The sequence below is a fragment of the Euprymna scolopes genome, chromosome 31 (assembly GCF_053919585.1).
Source record: "Euprymna scolopes isolate OS-2025 chromosome 31, ASM5391958v1, whole genome shotgun sequence".
Taxonomy (NCBI): domain Eukaryota; kingdom Metazoa; phylum Mollusca; class Cephalopoda; order Sepiida; family Sepiolidae; genus Euprymna; species Euprymna scolopes.
Genome location: NC_136512.1, coordinates 6761182 through 6777036, shown reverse-complemented (window position 1 = coordinate 6777036; position 15855 = coordinate 6761182). Strand labels below are relative to the sequence as shown.

General features: G+C 32.9%; 1 protein-coding gene across 9 annotated transcripts in view; it reads left to right on the top strand.

The window, feature by feature from the left end:
• The window catches only part of LOC145255612 (unconventional myosin-Ic-like), a 333792-nt gene that overhangs the window by 121776 nt on the left and 196161 nt on the right, over nt 1-15855 (top strand). Inside the window, exon 1 of one of the 9 annotated variants that reach the window (XM_080114111.1) lies at nt 12794-12983. The exons of 7 other annotated variants lie outside the window; for them this stretch is intronic. The gene's annotated coding sequence lies outside the window, so the exon portion shown is untranslated. Of the gene's footprint in view, nt 1-12793; nt 12984-15855 lie in introns of those variants that run through there. One more of the 9 variants, XM_080114107.1, reaches the window with a different exon arrangement.

Sequence of the window (15855 nt, the reverse complement as noted above, 5' to 3'; positions counted from 1 at the left end):
GCAACGTCGGGTCTCCCTGCTAATGCTTGATATATGAAACATTAGGAATCGGGCCTGTATTCTATCACACACAGATAAACAGGACGCAGCATAATTTTTTTTTTTTTTTTTTTAATTTTTTTTTTTTTTAATTTTTTTTTTACACATTGATCACCACTTATCAAGGCCCGGAAACGAATGGACTTTTTAATTAATAATATAACACTCTTCTCTTTTTTTAAGTCAAAAAGGTGTCAAAATTGAACATCTCGTTAAACATTTTTGTACATCCATCTTAGTGTATTTTATTTTTTTTATTTTTAATCGATTCATATGAGTGTCATGTTGGTACAGTGGTAACGTCACCAGCTTTGAATGCTACAGTTTTGATTTTGGTTTCGATTCTAGCTGATGGCACCTAAAATACATTTCTTTTTTTTATTATTATTTTTTAAATCACGACTCTATAATAATATATGAAATCTGGACAAATTAAAATGTTTCAGTGTATTTTACGCCCGGGCAAAGCCCTCCACCCCATCCCCCGCTAGTCTAATATAAATGGGAAGCTCGCTCATTTCCTTTTTAACATGATCCCAAACAGTATCCCCTCACATCCAAGTGGCAACATGCCTTGTTTGGGGTGAACATGAACAAAAAACGAAAATTCAATATCTTTTTCATTAATAAATAGATTCTCTTATCTATAAGTGAGTGTGTGTGAGAACACTTCTCAACCTATATGCTCAACGAATGTTTGATCTACGATCTTGAAATTTGGTATATAGGATATTCGGACATGTGGAGAACTTTTTAATCGGTTTTTGTCTGATAAAAAAGGGCTGCTAAGGGGTAAAAATTGAAAAATAAGTACATGGGGGGGTCATTGGATTTTTATTTGTTACATGTTTCATGACCGTGCATGCGCAAATCAGTCACATAACGGATTCCTTATGTTAAGAGTAAGTAGGTTTGAACATTTTTTAAAGTGTTACAAGCTGGCCTAATGGTTATTGTACTTACTGTCTTTAGGTTTTGGTTTCGATCTCAGCTTTTATTTATTCATTTTTTTTTTTAAATTATAATAAAGTGAACGGAGAAGACAGTGTCTTAATTGTAGTTTCTTCTTGCGACTGGGGTAATAACATGAAAGGAAGTTGAAAAATGAAAGTTCTTGGTTAGAAATAACCAGTTGTTTTTTTTTGTTTGTTTTTTTGTTTTTTTTTTAGGAAGAATTAAACAAGAAAAGGTCCATTCGCTTACTTTAGCAAAGAGATAGAAAAGGGTAAAAGTCCATTTCTGTGGAAAATTAATTATTGGATATGCGCGCGTTTAACGTCCACATAGACGGAAATAGACGTTAATGCTTGCAGCATGCTGGTTGAGGTCGAATGATTCGTTTTGGCGCAAATTGCCTTTTTTTTTTTTTTTTTTTTTATAGATCCAAACCAGCTCCACGAACGCTGTCAGCAAAAAAACATTTTTTTAAATTTGTTTTCTTCGTAATCCGATTGGATGAAAAGAGCATCTTTGTGACGTAAGATGCTTTGGACTACGTCCGCGTGAACAGTTTCGTTTATATGCCCACCAAATCTGTGTGCGCATAGAAAGACGATGTGGGCACGGCTGAAGTAATTTTTATACAGTCGTGCGCGTGCATCTTTTTATCGATCCGGTAAATATCTCACTGCTGATGCTATTCTCTATCTATATAAGAGCCAGGTACGTCCAAGGATGGAATACTGTTGCCACATCTGGGCAGGAGCTGCTAGAAAGGACTTGTCCTGCCTTGATAGAGTTCAAAATAGACTTCGTAGCCTCGTAGGAGATGTCCTTTTCTCCTCCTTGCAACCTCTATCTCACAGAAGAGATGTTGCGAGTTTGTCTCTGATGTATCGTTATTTTCATGGAAAGTGTTCGACTGAGCTTCAATCTATGGTCCCCCCTCGCCAAACTTTCACAAGAAACACTCGTCTAGCTGTAAACACTATCAATAATTTCCCCCACTCTTTATCTGTGCCTAAACCTAAACGTAGATTCCATGAACAAAGCTTCTTTCTTAGAACTGCACGCCTGTGGAATTGTCTTCCGTTTTCCTGCTTTCCGGCTGACTACAATATGGTTGTGTTCAAGTCTAAAGTAAATAAGTTCTTGATGAGCCGTTCTATATAAGTTATCAACTTTACCAAATGTTCATTATTAATGATTACTATATTGTCCAATTTCTACTGTACACTCTTTAACCCTTATCCTTGAATGGCCTCTTGGCATTGATAATGTGGTGATGCCTATGTAAAAAAAAAAACAAAAAAAAACTAGGTTTTACAGTTGGAGCTGTGCGCCATTATTCTATTTGAGTAGACCTGACGGTGGCAAGGCTAGGATATTAGTTTGTACGGTATGTTTTGAAAAAGCTAAATACAATATTTGAAGGTCAAACCTCTTCAAAAGAGGCTAAATTCACAAAATTTGGCTTTATAAAGGCCAATCTGACAACCATGAACGAGTGACCTCCCTTTGATGTAGCCTCGTTTTCGAATATCATAATATATGATCATCGTTGTAATGATGTGAGGAAGGAAGTCATGGTAATTGGGCAGCGTGTCTTTACCAAAGAAAGTAGTAAGAGAAATGTCACATAAAAAGGGAAGATTCAAAAGAAACAGGGAATAAAAAAAAACATTGCCTACCAAGAGGTGCTGAACCGAAGGAGTAAATTAAAGATTCTTTTGCGACGTGATTTTATTTTTTGTATTGAACTTTGTAGCACGATGTTATTTATTTTTTTTTTTTTTTACACAGGCATCACCACATTATCAAGGCCAAGAGGCCACTCAAGGATGAGGGTTAAAGAGTGTACAGTAGAAATTGGAAAATATAGTAATCATCAGTAATGAAAATTCGGTAAATTTGTTAACTTATATGGAACGGCTCGTCAGGAACTTGTTTACGTTAGACTTGAAGACAACCATATTGTAGTCAGCTGGAAAGCAGGAAAACGGAAGACAATTCCATAGGCGTGCAGTTCTAAGTAAAAAGCTTTGCTCATGGAATCTACTTTTAGGTTTAGGCACAGCTGAGTATTTATTCGTATTTATTAATTTATCTCCTTTGGATCAGTTCTATATTTAAAATACAATGGACATTATTTTCATACAAATGTTAATAAACTCATATTTGCTGCGTTTTATTTATTTTTTTTTTTTCTGTCTAAAACCAACAATTTTTTCGCTATCCAGAAAAAAAACAACTTTATCAAAACCTGTGTTGATTCAATATATATTTCTCGTTCTCTGGAATTTCCACGCGTCCTGTTGCTGTGATTTTCTTTTCTCATTCCAAATGAGAGTGAAATTTGAAATATATAGTATCGATTATATTGCCCTCCCACCCCCGCCTTTTTTCTTTTTTTTTTTTTTTTTTCGAAGCAACCACAAAAGCGTGATCGAGCACGTGCTTACAAGACTGATGGGGGAGGGGGCGGGGATACAGTGTACAGCAGGGGTTGGTATCTGCGTTTGGCGCGTTTATTACAAGTCTGCCAATACACCAGAAATAACTCGTGTAAAATAAGAATGAATATATAATGAAATATAAAAAAAAAATTAAAAAAAAAAAAAAAAAACGATCCTTGCCTCCAGTTTTCCAGTGTAACGTGTTTCTTGGTGTCATATGACCGAAAACCTTTCATTTCGTTACTTGTGTTTTCTGTCTCTAGTTTCTTTTGGATTATGATGAGGATGATGATGATAATATTAGTGACAGTTTTAGCAATAGTAGTAATATTTATGATAATAGTGACCAAGTCAGTAATGTTAGTGATACTAGTGGCCATGTTAGTAATATAAGTGATGATAGTGATCATGTTGGTGATGAGTGATCATGTTGGTGATGATGGTGATCATGATGGTGTTGATGATCATGTTGGTGTTGATGATCATGTTGGTGTTGATGATCATGTTGGTGATGATGGTGATCATGTTGGTGATGATGGTGATCATGTTGGTGATGATGGTGATCATGTTGGTAATGTTGGTGGTGATGTTGATGATCATGTTGGTGATGGTGATCATGTTGGTGATCATGTTGGTGGTGATGTTGATCATGTTGGTGGTGATGTTGATCATGTTGGTGATGTTGATGATCATGTTGGTGGTGATGTTGATGATCATGTTGGTGGTGATGTTGATGATCATGTTGGTGGTGATGTTGATGATCATGTTGGTGGTGATGTTGATGATCATGTTGGTGGTGATGTTGATGATCATGTTGGTGGTGATGTTGATGATCATGTTGGTGGTGATGTTGATGATCATGTTGGTGGTGATGTTGATGATCATGTTGGTGGTGATGATGCTGATCATGTTGGTGGTGATGTTGATGATCATGTTGGTGGTGATGATGCTGATCATGTTGGTGGTGATGTTGATGATCATGTTGGTGGTGATGATGCTGATCATGTTGGTGGTGATGTTGATGATCATGTTGGTGGTGATGATGCTGATCATGTTGGTGGTGATGTTGATGATCATGTTGGTGGTGATGTTGATGATCATGTTGGTGGTGATGTTGATGATCATGTTGGTGGTGATGTTGATGATCATGTTGGTGGTGATGTTGATGATCATGTTGGTGGTGATGTTGATGATCATGTTGGTGGTGATGTTGATGATCATGTTGGTGGTGATGTTGATGATCATGTTGGTGGTGATGTTGATGATCATGTTGGTGGTGATGATGCTGATCATGTTGGTGGTGATGTTGATGATCATGTTGGTGGTGATGATGCTGATCATGTTGGTGGTGATGATGGTGATCATGTCGGTAATGTAGGTGATGACCAAGCAAACCACGACAAAATCCGACGGTGGATTGAACTTACCTCGTATGTACTGAACAAGGGACGTGGTCATTGCAACCAACTATAACCCAAGCCGACGTCGTAGGAATTTTAGACGATGTCATCCTACACGCTAGCTAGCAAAAAGGAACATTTGTCATTAAATGCAAAATGATTATTCGCGGGATCAAAATAATCATTGGATTTAAAAATAAAATGTGGACTTGTTAATAGAAGAGAGAGAAACCTTCCTCCATTCTTCCATGTCAATTCTCATGATTTCTAGCTAACGATGTTTGTTCAATTTAAATAATCTCTTTAATATTAGTGAACAAATATTTATAGAAAGGTTTTAGTAAATTATATTTACTGTGAATACCAAAAAAAACTATTGAATACATATAGAAAAAAAAAGGAAGATAAAATTACAAATGAATACCGCCAAACATTTATTATAAACTGTTTAAAAAAAACTACGGGCCTTTCGTCCGTGTTTGTATATACATTATATCAAAGTAGTATGATTTTTTATTTTATTCAAATAACAATAACTCGTTTAAATGGCTATATGGAATTGTTTAAAAAAATATATTCATTTAGATAACCAAAGATAATAATGCAAACTTTCATCCATAATTAGTGCTTGCCAGCTTAGGAGAAAATATAACCCCAACGATCAGAGAAGGCGCAAAAGAGAACTCCCGCCCTCCCTACCACTCGTTATTTATAGATGTACATTTCCTGTTGCATATGAGCTCAGGTTGTTAAAAGGTGGAAGGGGGTGTAAGGAGTGGGATAACACCCTTCTAACCCCCACTCTCGTTTTGTTAGACTCTCCCTGTTTTCTAACTTCTTAACCTCAAGGTCTATAATTAGTTTAAACATTAATTCATTCCTTTACTCCACCCACTCGTAGATATTTTTGTGTGCTTATATATAATTACACAATAAAGTTCTTGTGAAATAAAGAAAAAAAAAAGATTCTATTACAAATCTGCCCTTGTTCAGTTTTAAGCTCTGAAGTTTCTTATTACACACACACACACACACACGCACACACACTGACGTTACGTATAAAACTCTATAAGAAAAATATATAAATGTTTATATCTTTTCTGTATTTATTTCCTATTTGTTGACTTGTATGAATACAAAAGGTCTTTCGAAAGAAACGAGAACGTTTTTTTTTTTGTTTTTTTTTTTTCAAAAGCACATAATTTTCGACCTTCGGTCTTCTTAGGTATGAATTATATATGTATATATATATATATATATATATATATATATATATATATATATATACCTAGCAAAGGTACCCGTCGTAGAACAGCCCACAGAAAATGGACTCTGCTTTATGAAAGTATGATAGGTTATGAAAAGGAAGGGTTGTAAAGAGATAGCTTCGAATTTGGGGATATCAAAACCAAAGCAAAATATGATGAAAGTAAAAATAAAATAGATAAACCCCATAATTTATTATACCATACCTGTTCACACTGAAACACTTATCACAATATTCTGTGGATCTATATTAAAAAACCTTGTTAAACTTTGTGACATATTTCCATTCTATGGAGGTCAGACGCGAACGAACACTCCATAATTTTATTATACCATATTTCTTCAAACTGAAACATAATTATCAAAGTATACTTACGCAGATAGATATGAAAAGTCTTTATTAAAGTTTGTGCTTATTCCCATTCTATGGAGGCCAGGCGCGAACGCAGACCTCACAATTTTATTATACCATCCCTATTTAAGTTAAAACATACGTATCAAAGTATTATGTACATCTATATCAAAAACACTTGTAAACGTTTTTTTTTTTTTTTTTTTTTTTTTTTTTTTTTTTTTTTTTTAAATTTTTTATTTCCATACTTTGTGGACCAGGCGCGTACGCAGACCCCACAATTATTATGAATCATCATTATGCCAGATCAAACATACCCATTCCTGTGTCTCGATACATCTATCATTATATGTGATCAGTTTTCTATAATAGTCAACCATATAGGAGCCTATTCGTGACCAGACACATACAGACATTCAACTTTATATATATATATATATATATATATATATATATATAGGGATTTAGACTTGAAGTCTAGAAGAGCGAAGTTTAATTTAATGTAGTGATACTTTAAAAGAACAGTGCTTATAGTACTGTAGATATATAATAAGCTCAATAGGTATATATTTATCCTAGAGCTATATTGATATTAAGTATGAAGATTAATAATTATAAATTATGAATCAGTTTCAAAAGGAGATTTTATTTTGTTTTTTCCTTTTGAAACTGATTCATAATTTATAATTAATAATATTCATCATTCAAACACTATATATATATATATATATATATATATATATATATATATGGTTAAGTGGCAGTTTTAGTTATTTAGAACTGCTTTAAAGCTTCACCGCTCACTCATTATTCAACCAACTTTCCAACAATTATCACAGTTTATAAATCACCATCTCAGCTATATTGTGGAAAAAGTTTTTCAATTTTCGTTCATTAAAACAAAAGTTATAAATTTTCGTTCATTAAAACAAAAGTTATAAATTTTCGTTCGTTCAAAATCGTAAAAGTATGTAGGGAGTTGAGCGACGCTTTTTATAGCAACCACCTCGCTTCAGCGACCACTGTTGCTATTAATTCACTGCTGTCACGAAAAGAGAAGTAACAAGTGAAAATAGAATGAAAGCATGGAAGGGAGATAATTGGGGGATTTTATTAAAAGCAGACGAGTGCCGTACATTATCACATGTGTTTATGGGGGCAAAAATAAGACTAAAATTAAACCAAGAACAAGTGAATTTATTGGAAACCTGGAAAAATCATGGATTTTAATGGAAAAATGCGAACATGAAAAGTAATATGGTTAAGCTTAAACATGGAAAAGTAAAGGACTAGTTGTTAAAACTGTAAAAAAAAAGGACAAGATATTCTAGTAAAAAATATAAATTTATAACTTAAAATATTGCAGCATTAAGAATTTTTTAAAAAAAATTCAATTTGCAACATATAACCAATTCTTAATACTGCAGTATTTTAAGTTATACATTTATATTTTTTTACTAGAATATCTTGTTCTTTACTTTTCCATGTTTAAGCTTAACCATATTACTTTTCATGCTCGCATTTTTTTAAGTGTGTGTGTGTGTGTGTGTGTGTCGATTGTGGGTATTTACTTCAACAGTAATCGCTCAATACATAAGTACAAGTTCGTAATACAGCGAGGTAGTAAGTTAAAATATATATGGCAATCAAGCTATAAAGAATTTACAGCTTTTTATCTCTTTAAGGAAAATTTTGCATAACTGAATTGCTTTAGATACTTTCATAACATGTACGCACACACGCAAACGTGTGCGTATGTATGTGTGTGTATATATATATATATGTATATATATATATATATATATATATAAAATGACAAAAGTCTATATTCCAAATTTCAAGATGTTGACCATCTTACCGTTTATTTCTTTAAGTACGTTGACATGCACAATTCTTGACAGCACCTGTTTCGTAGCACAGAATCATTCATGTATTTATGTCAGTTTTTTAATTTATTTCGCTCTTAACTCATCAGAAGAAAAAGAACTCAACTTTTAAAGGAAAATAAAGGCATGATTGCAAAATCCGAAAATTAGAAGAGAAGTTGCAATTTTTTTTATGTTACGCCAGCTTTGAATTTTAATGTAAAGTCACCAACTTTAAATTCTTGTATGAACAAATTGTATTCATTTTGATATACGTTAACATAAAAATATTTTATTAACTTATTAGTCCGTATTTGTTTACTTAGATAATATTGATAACTGTCAAATTTTATGTGTTTATTAATGATGGAACGATTCCAATACAATTACCGATTCCGATTCTTTATAAATCTCTAAATATATAACTCTACAGTTGTATTTCTCTGATTGCCGTAAAAACATGTTAAATATGCAAATATTTTCATAAAAGTATACTTATGGGGGACAATATATCGATTTTAGTTTCTCTGATCGCTTAAAATCAATAAATATTTATTATTTTATCATTACCAGCAATGGAAGATTTAGCTTTAAACAAAAGCAATTAAAAAAGACAATTAAAAGAATCGTTTTGGCATCGGAAAAAATTGTTCCAATTTTTTCCGATACCGATTCCAATACCCTCAAATATCGGATTTTTTTAGAATCCGATTAATCGTCCCAACACTAGTATTTACGTTTATTTTTATACGAAACTAATTATCTAATCCATTGATTTGTTTACGGTAATAACCTTTGATTAATTAGATCTAAACTTTGCATGTATAAATGTTTTTAAATGGTAAAATGTTAAAATGGCAACCATCTTGTAATTTTAATACAGACCTTTGTCATTTATTTGTATGTCTTGTAGTTACATCGAGCTTCATACGTTAAACGAAACGGGAAATATAAACTAGAAGGGTCCTTTAACCAGCGTTGCCCAGTGGAAGCATGCCCCCCTCCCCTGTAGAAAAATTAAAGCACGATTGTTGTTGTTGCCCAACCTCCAACCTCCTCATATTAAGAACAGCTTTCAAAATGGTAACCCTCAACATCCCCAAGAACGGCTTTTGGAATAGACACCTCATCTTGTGAGTGTTTGGGGGTGGGGCTTGTCAAAATATATGCTCCAACTTTAACCTTGAAAATCACTGTCAGGATCCCCACGCACAAATACTATGAACCAAAAGAAAAATTTGATGGTGGTAGGTCGGATTTTTTTGTTGATGTCTTGCAGTTTTTTTTTTTTTGTTGATGTCTTGCAGTTTTTTTTTTGTTGATGTCTTGCAGTTTTTTTTTGTTGATGTCTTGCAGTTTTTTTGTTGATGTCTTGCAGTTTTTTTTTTGTTGATGTCTTGCAGTTTGTTTTTTTTGTTGATGTCTTGCAGTTTTTTTGTTGTTGATGTCTTGCAGTTTTTTTGTTGATGTCTTGCAGTTTTTTTTGTTGATGTCTTGCAGTTTTTTTTGTTGATGTCTTGCAGTTGTTTTTTTTTGTTGATGTCTTGCAGTTGTTTTTTTTTGTTGATGTCTTGCAGTTGTTTTTTTTTGTTGATGTCTTGCAGTTGTTTTTTTTGTTGATGTCTTGCAGTTGTTTTTTTTTGTTGATGTCTTGCAGTTGTTTTTTTTTTGTTGATGTCTTGCAGTTGTTTTTTTTTTGATGTCTTGCAGTTGTTTTTTTTGTTGATGTCTTGCAGTTGTTTTTTTTGTTGATGTCTTGCAGTTGTTTTTTTTGTTGATGTCTTGCAGTTGTTTTTTTTGTTGATGTCTTGCAGTTGTTTTTTTTGTTGATGTCTTGCAGTTGTTTTTTTTGTTGATGTCTTGCAGTTGTTTTTTTTTGTTGATGTCTTGCAGTTGTTTTTTTTTGTTGATGTCTTGCAGTTTTTTTTGTTGATGTCTTGCAGTTTTTTTTTGTTGATGTCTTGCAGTTTTTTTTTGTTGATGTCTTGCAGTTTTTTTTTGTTGATGTCTTGCAGTTTTTTTTTGTTGATGTCTTGCAGTTTTTTTTTGTTGATGTCTTGCAGTTTTTTTTTGTTGATGTCTTGCAGTTTTTTTTTGTTGATGTCTTGCAGTTTTTTTTTTGTTGATGTCTTGCAGTTTTTTTTTTTGTTGATGTCTTGCAGTTTTTTTTTTTGTTGATGTCTTGCAGTTTTTTTTTTGTTGATGTCTTGCAGTTTTTTTTTGTTGATGTCTTGCAGTTTTTTTTGTTGATGTCTTGCAGTTTTTTTTTTTTTTTTGTTGATGTCTTGCAGGTTTTTTTTGTTGATGTCTTGCAGGGTTTTTTTTTGTTTTTTTTTTTTTTGTCTTGCAGTTTTTTTGTATCGGCGTCTTGCAGGTTTTTTTTTTTTTTTTTTTGTTTTTTTTGTCGACGTCTCTTCATTTCTGAAGGCTGTCTTGAACCCTGTCATAATCCATGACTCAATCATCCAGACTCAATATGTGAAACCTCATCAGCATTTACCCATGAATCATTTCAGGTTTCTACACATGCTAACAACTGGTGCGTAACCCCACCTCTACCATTCCGAAGAAAATTGCCTCAAATTATATAACATTTGCTTAAAGAGAAGTGATTTTTCAGCCATTTTTTTTTTTTAAATTTTTTTATTTATTTTGTATTATTTGGATCACTGACTGAAAGTAATGAACGCTTGCACACTGGCAGCCATTTTGTAATATCATCTAACAAACGAAAACACTTCTGATGATTCAAGATTTTAAGAAAAAGTGGGAAATGTGTTTGTCTGTTCAGTTTTACCAAACTCTCAAAAGAAAATTCATTATCGATATTCGGAAGTTTGTGATATGTAGTATTCTTTCATTTAGACATGTTTTAATTAAAATAGTTTGAATTGGAGACCAACAAAAGCAATCTGACTTTTTTTCTTTTTTTTTTTTTCTCGTTTGAGGACAAATAATTTTTTTGTATTTGCCGAAACTGACCAAAAACTGGAGAAAATCTTTAATGTCCAGAACTTTTGGTATTTAGTTTTTTTTTTTTTTTTTTTTTTTTTATGTTTGATGAAAATCAAGATTTTTGTTGCCGGTTTCTTTTTGTGCATCTTTTTTATAACAACTGAATTTTTTTTATAAGTTTAATAAAAAAAATACTTTTTTTTTTTTTTAAATCGCCTCAGAAAATAATAATGAAGCCACTTGAAGGCTGTTAGCAATGTAGAATACCAGGATGTTAAAGTGACGTATGAACAAAAAGACAAACGAAGGTGTTACCATATTATAAATATTTCTATATCGATTTTTTAATTCTTTCATAAATATAAGTAAATATGAAATTACTGTTTAATATAAATGCCTTTTGATGATTTCGAGAACCTACTTCTCTTTTTTTAAAAAAATCAATAAATAAATAATGATGTAAAAAAAAAAAAAAAAAAATGGCGTAAGTACGGAACAAGAAAACTGAATCAGGTCAGCTGGCAAATAAAAAGAACATGTTTGGTGTTTATTTTAATATTAATTCTATATTAACCCCATTATTTTATTTATATTATAATGTATATTATTAAAAAAAAAAATGAAAACAATCTTTTCGAAATTGAAACCTTGGAGATGTGCGTAACGATGAAAATTAATCCAGGAGAGCCATCCCGCACAAAACAGCTAAATATATACAGGGTGTTCAGAAAGTCACTGAGGGGTTTTGAACTTAAATAGATTCTTTACTGTTGATATTTTTCTGTGATTTTAACACCATTTGACTAAGACATTGGGAAATTTAAAAAAAAAAAATAAAAAAAAAAAAAAAAAAATAAAAATTCAAGTAATGTCTTTTAAATGTTGCTCATTTTTAGCTCTGCATATTTATGCTCTTTCCAAAACATTATTCATGACAGATTGCAGAATCTCTGGATTGCGATTTAACTCCCTTATTTCATTCATAATGTTTTCCTTCAATTCTTGCAGGGTTTCGGATTTGTTAATATAGATTCTTTAAGGTATGCATACAATAAAAAGTTGGGGCTAGTCAAGTTTGGGGAACGTGGTGGCCATTTGACATTGCCATAGCGAGAGATATGTGAAGCTGAAAATGGGCAACATTTAAAAGACATTATTTTTCACAAATAAAGATTGTTTGAATTTTGCATTTATTTAATTTAATATTCTACTGTCTTAGATTGTGTTAAAATTACAGAAAGATATTAAAAATAAAGAATCTATTTAAGTTCTAAACCCTTCAGGGACTTTTGGACATCTTATTTAAATAATAGCAGGCCGTCAAGTGTTATCCAGTCACTTATATGATATTTTAATAACAAGTAAAAACAAAAAACAAAAAAAACTTCAAGGTCAAAATCAAGGGAACAATAAACCTAGCGATTGGCTTTAAAAAATATGGGCGGAAATAACAAAGAATCTGATTGGTTAGTTAGAATACTTCACAACGTGTCTATATAAAAAAAAAAAAAAGCATCCGGTAACATGAATTTGATACATTTTAGTTTAACACATGGATGAAGCAAAGAAAATTCTCTGTAGCTTAATTGTCCTATGTATTTTTATAACTTACATGGGTAGATTATAACCCAATAAACAATTCTTCACTCTTTGTCAGAAACATCGCTCATGGAATGTGAGGACCAAAGAACAGAAGCGAACGTTGACGAAGGTAAATTCAGGATCCACTTTCTAGTCTTCATTATTTTTAATATTCACAAGAATTTTTTAAACTCCCAGAGTCATCTTCAAAAGTAATCTAAAGTTTGTAGATGATATTTGGACATGACCGATTGATTTTGAATGACAATGTAGTTCAAAGACTTGCACCTTACATGTAAATTTTATATGTGCTTCTAGAGGAAATTTGAATTCGTAGTTAACCCACCTTGGGAATTTAGGAAAATATCTTGTTCTTTTTCTGGCTGGTCCTTCAAAGCTGTCTGACACATCCCAACCTGATGGAACAAAGTTCGACAAAGTTTCTAGAGTTTGTTACATTGTGTGTTATGAAAATTATACTTAAGTTGAGAACAGTAGTCAGAAGAATACAAATACAAATGCTTATGCACTATTGTCTTGCTTTTGTCAAGTGTGTGTGTGTGTTATCTATGACTAGCAGGGAGACACCACGTTGCTCGGGATTGAACGAGGATCAACGAATGTTCTATGTTTCCAATACTTCCTTTGTCATCGAAATCTGAAATTGCCAATTCGTCAATTGTCTGCTCTAGTCAGGAACCCACTGCGGTACGCTGGGAGGAAGCTCCCCATCATATCTTAGTCCACAATTCATTATCGTTTATGTTGAACTTTATGAAATTATTTTTACATAATGACTTGAATGAAAATTTTAAATACCAGAATCAAGTATCATGGTTTCATTGTGCTCTAAATAGAAACCTTCATTTTGAATGCGCCCCTGTCTTATAAAAGAGCATACTGTGGATTTTTATACAACTTCTCAAATACATTTGTGATGTTAGGCTGTATAAACGTGTTAACATTTTTTGTCAAAATGGGATTGTTCCATCTTTAATCAGATTTCATCAATTATTGATTTTTCAACACGTGGTCGCCCTTCGCCAATCTTTCACGAAAAACACTCGTCTAGCTGAAACCATTGTCAATAATTTTCCCCACTCTTTATCTGTGTCTAAATCCAAACGTAGATTCCATGAACAAAGCTTCTTTCTTAGAACTTCACGCCTGTGGAACTCTCTTCCGTTTGGCTGTTTCCCACCTGACTACAACTTGGATGTCTTAAAGTCCAACATAAATAAGTTCCTGATGGACTGCCCCCTTAAGTAATTCAATTTATCGAATTTCCATTTCTAACGATTACTACAACACTATCCTATTGACTATTGTACACTCAATAACCCTTATCCACGAGCGGTCTCCGGGCCTTGATAAGTGGTGACTCCTTTTTTCTGGCATGAGGATACTTTTTCCTAGAAGTAAACCCTGACCAAATATTAAAAATCACAAAAATATTTGCAGCCCAAAATATTGGGAGTATTAAGATACAAAACCTATCTAAGAACAGTACCAGGCACATAAAGTACATTTGTGTGAAATTTTAGAAACAATCGGCCCAGCTATTTTGGAGTCTGTAGGAAACTCACTCACACTCTCACACACACACACACAATGGCTTTTATATATAAGTAGAGATAATACGACATGGCGTCCTCATGTATGGAGGCGGGGGGGGGGTAGGCGAATATGAAGTTGCTAAAACCTTAGAAGCTAGGATGTAAAATACTAATTAATTTTCGCCCACTGCTCCCACTCACACACACACACACACACGCCAATTTACTTTTTAGTTTTAGTTTTTTAGTAACCACTCCTTTTTTTTTTTTTTTTTTTCTACTTCTAAGACACACTTATTTTAGGAATGTTACACTTGGAAAGATCGACTGCAGCCGTTTTATTTGAATGTACAAATTATGTGACAAGATAGGGCGAGAACTTGAATGCCTACTAGACGCTATCCTCGAGTTTCTAAACGTCTCTCTGTACAGGGGTTTGTCAGAACAACCTGGCATGAGGATACTTTTTCCTAGAAGTAAACCCTGACCAAATATTAAAAATCACAAAAATATTTGCAGCCCAAATAAGATCTCATCGGTATGGCTGACCCACGATGGTTTTACGAGGAATGGTGAACCTTTACCTCGAGTAAGAACACGAAGCTGGATACTCAACCACACTAGATGAATTTTTGTCCTGGAATCCAGAAGAACCAATAAATCACAAAGAAGTCAGTTTTTGAGATGTAAAGTTGGAACTTTGATAGAATATTTAAATATCTATGTATCTTGTATATTATATATATATATATCAAGAGGTTCCTTGATTTTATTTATTTTTTTTGTCCCCCCCCCCCTGACAAAAGGAGGGTTAGGGTTAAATTTACCCTTGTCCGTTCATCTATCCTCACTTTTCTCAATAACTATACCTTGGAATTTTTTGAAATTTTGCACAAACATTAAACATGATATGAGTAAAAAAAAAAAAAAAGTAACAGATTTTTCAGGAAAACTCAGGTTGCTCCCTTAGGGGTCCCTTTAGGGTTAAAATGTTTAAAATTGAAACTTTTATGCTTATTTAAAAACAATTTATGCCTTGCATTTTTATAAAACTTTCTGAAAAGTTATAACTAACTGATTTCTATATAATTTTGTTTGTCTATACTTCGTGATAACTCCTGAGTGTGCCCCAGAGACTCTTTTAGGGCTAATAAAAACACTCCATTTTTGGGACTATTTTACCATATTTGTCCAAATTTTTTGTGTATGTCTATTTAGCAGTTTTGCATGGTGCTGAACTCAAATTTAAATATGTTAAGGGCTTGGGGACTTTGGGGCCTAAATGGGGGGAGGGGGGGGTAAATGATGGACTTAGTCATTGTCATTTCTTTTTTTGCATGGTGCAGAACTCAAATTTACATATGTTAAGGCCTAAAACTGCACCGTTTGTTCATTTTCACCAGGATTTGACGTCCCCTGCGGACTTTTGGGGCTAAATGGGAGGGG